Raw genomic sequence first — 3,310 nt, forward strand, 5'->3', positions numbered from 1 at the left:
TCTTAATCAGCTTTTATAGAAAGAAGTAGGATAGAAGAAAGCAAAATAGAAAATATCAGGATGCATTTCATCAAGTAAGATAAAAACTGGTGAAACTTTTTATTCCCACTTTTGTGTGTGTGTGTGGCCACAACATAAAATGTATTTCTTACTGTGTCACAGGGAGAAAATTAAGCCACTAGACTCTAATCTAGACTCTAATCATCATAAAGGCACTTATAACCAACTAGCAAATATTTGTTGAATCGACCTGATTTGTACGTGTGTTTGTGGATTTACTCAACAAACACTATGTCTGTATGTGTATATGACATTGACCATTGCAACCCCTCATTTAAATTTTGTGAAAATGAAGGATGAGAGCAGGCTTTCAAAGGTTAATCAGCTTCAGTAAATGCTCTTTTTTTTTAAGAATAAATCATTCTGTTTACCAGGACTGCTTGATAACCTTTAATCTGGCTGGTATAAAATAGACCCTAAGGTCTCTAAATCATGTCCCAAACAGATCCTACAAAGCAGGAAGCGCCTGAGAAAGAAAGAAAGTAAAGTCGCTCAGTCATGTCCAACTCTTTGTGACCCCAAGGACTGTAGTCTACCAGGTTCCTCCATCCATGGAATTTTCCAGGCAAGAGTACTGGAGTGGGTTGGAGAATATCTACTACTGGAGAAGGAGAATATCCCCTTCTCCAGGAGATATTCCGGACCCTGGGATCGAACCGGGGTCTTCCGCATTACAGGCAGACAGTTTGCCATCTGAGCCACCAGGGAAGCCCCTGGGTCATAAGCAAACAGAGCTTTCAGATCCTAATCTGTCCTGTGCTGGCCCAAACTGTTGCCTAACAGCCAATTTGAGCCGCTCAGCACACGTTCCTGGCCCCCTAGCATAGATGCTGTCTCAGGTACCTGTCCCTGTCTCAGGTAGCATAGATGAGGATAGATTAAAAGAACCTATCTTAAGGACCGAGTATAGTATCTGGCACATAGGTAAACAGAGCAGGACCCCGTGGTCCTTGGTCTTTCATGCCGTGAGGCTGAGCGCTGATTTTTTCTGGCTATGATGACTGCCCACCCCCACCGGCATTGCCACCATAGGCGTCGCTCTTCCTGGGAGCCACAACCTCCCTGTCCCTTGGTGGGCGGAGCCACCACTATCCAGAACTCCCAGTGCCCACGACGGTCACAGGCTGTACCCAGCTTGCAGATCTGGGCCAAGCCTGCAGGGGCCTGCACCGTCCCATCTGCCCTTCTGTGCTTCTGTCTCCCTGCTGTGTGGGCTAGATCATCCTACAAATTCTTCAGTTCTCTGCCTGCAGGTCCAGAGGAGTGGAGTGGGGTTTTGGGAGGAGACTGGGGGGAGGGGAGTTGTGGCAGGGGTGTCTGGTGATGAATGCAGTCAATAAGACTCAGCCTCTGACCTGCTTGCAGCCTGGTGGAGGGCATCGGACTGTGATGGTCCACAGATAATCTGATCAACTTGGGGAGGTGGCGGGGGAGGATCGCAGAGGCCCCCTTGCCATCCCTACAGCAAAACAGAGTGCCCTTCAGCAGGACCAGAGCTCTGAGGTTTCACAGCTGCTGCCGCAGCCCATGTTCCAGCGCTTCCTGGAGCAGGGGCTTATCGCGTCCCCTGTTCCCACCCCTGAAGGTCAGGCATGTTTCTCCCATCTAAGTGCCAAAGCTTCTTTTGTGGGGAGCATAGACGTGGCTCCACTGAGATAGAACACCAGAGCCTACTACCCAGACAGAATCTGCAAAAGGGTCCATTTTTGTGCCCTCTGTTTTCCCTGGTGGCTCAGTGGTAAAGAATCTGCCTGCAATGCAGGAGACCTGGGTTCGATCCCTAGGTAGGGAAGATCTCCTGGAGAAGGGGATGGCTACCCACTCCAGTATTCGTGCTGGGAGAATTCCATGGACAGAGGAGCCTGGCAGGCTACCGCCTATGGGGTCGCAAAGAGCTGGACACGACTGAGCAACAAATAGTTTCACTTTTCCCAAATTCAAACATCACAGCAGCCTTGTCTGTGTCTTAGAGCAACACAGAGTCCCAGCTTTCCAACGTAGACAGCTAATGAATGGAGCAACATAAAAATGAATGCTGAAACTCCCTTAAGGGGCTCCTCCTCAGAAACTGAAGAGAAATTCTTGCTCACTCCTGTGTGATCTGGAAGATCAATTGCATTCCAGAATCTTCTAGTTTAAAAAAGCAAGCAACCAGCAAGGAGTTTTAAATCTGCCATTTGTCTGTTTTTTGGCACAGCAGCAAAATGGCTAAATCTAGATCTGGGGTCAAATCCCAGCTTTGCCACTTAACATCACTTAACCCTCTAAGCCTCAGTTTCTCTCTCTATAAAATAGGGATAATCCCACAACCTACCATATTAGGTTGTTATGAGGATAGATTAAAAGAACCTATCAAGTACCGAGTATAGTATCTGGCACATAGGTAAACAGAGTAGGGGCCTGTGGTCCTTGGCCCCCATGTCCTCTGCCTGCCCTTCACAGTCTGAAAAGATTTAGCCAATAAATAAGTTTAATCAAGGAAGTGAGAACATGCAGAAACAAAGGAAAACAGTCAAAGGAGACCAAATAATAATAGTTTAGTCATTAAGCATAGTCAAGGACCTTGAGTTCCTTCTCAAGGGCTATAGATAATATTCTGAGCCATATCCTGTGAGCTGTCTTACAGATACCAAAACCAGCACAGGGAGAAGTGAACTATGCGACGGCCGATTGCAGATGACATAAACTGCCACAGTTCTGAGGACTGGCCTCAAGAAATGGAAGCACACCGACCCTGAAATGAAGATTAACTGTATGTAAAACAATTGAGATGACGCTGGGCAGACAGCTGATGACCAATTTCGAGATGACTGTCAGAGCTGACTGAGCTATCTCTGCTTGTAGGCCTCTCCGTCTGTCTACAAACGCTCTAGCCGCTGATCGTCGGTTGTGGGGACTCAGCCTTTGGACAGGATGGCCTTCCCCGTTTGCCAGCATCCAAAATAAAGCAGACTTTCCTTTCCGCTAACCTTGTCCCGCTTTGGCTTTTGAACAGCTGCGCAGCCAGACCACACTTTCAATTACAATAGGAAACAATAAATGTTCATTGTTGTTGTTACAGTTATTAGCAATTATGAGAAGTGGTGAAAGAGTAGGACAAGGTAATTCAGACTAAGACAAATGATAGGGCGTTCATAGACATGTGTCCTTACTTCAAAGTAGAAATTAAATTTACTGTATTTCAGTGTATCCTACTTGTTTGCTTGTACACATGCCAAAACCAGAGACACAGCACATCATACAGTGGAAA

At 46.7% G+C, this 3,310-nt stretch overlaps 1 long non-coding RNA gene across 1 annotated transcript; it reads left to right on the top strand.

The window, feature by feature from the left end:
• Positions 1-2,649: 2,649 nt before the first annotated feature.
• On the top strand, positions 2,650-3,023 carry LOC113882918. Its single transcript, XR_003508486.1, has 2 exons — positions 2,650-2,812; positions 2,905-3,023. It is a non-coding gene; the product is annotated as an uncharacterized LOC113882918 (long non-coding RNA).
• The last annotated feature ends 287 nt before the right edge of the window (positions 3,024-3,310 follow it).

The sequence above is a fragment of the Bos indicus x Bos taurus genome, chromosome 24, assembly GCF_003369695.1.
Source record: "Bos indicus x Bos taurus breed Angus x Brahman F1 hybrid chromosome 24, Bos_hybrid_MaternalHap_v2.0, whole genome shotgun sequence".
NCBI lineage: Eukaryota > Metazoa > Chordata > Mammalia > Artiodactyla > Bovidae > Bos > Bos indicus x Bos taurus.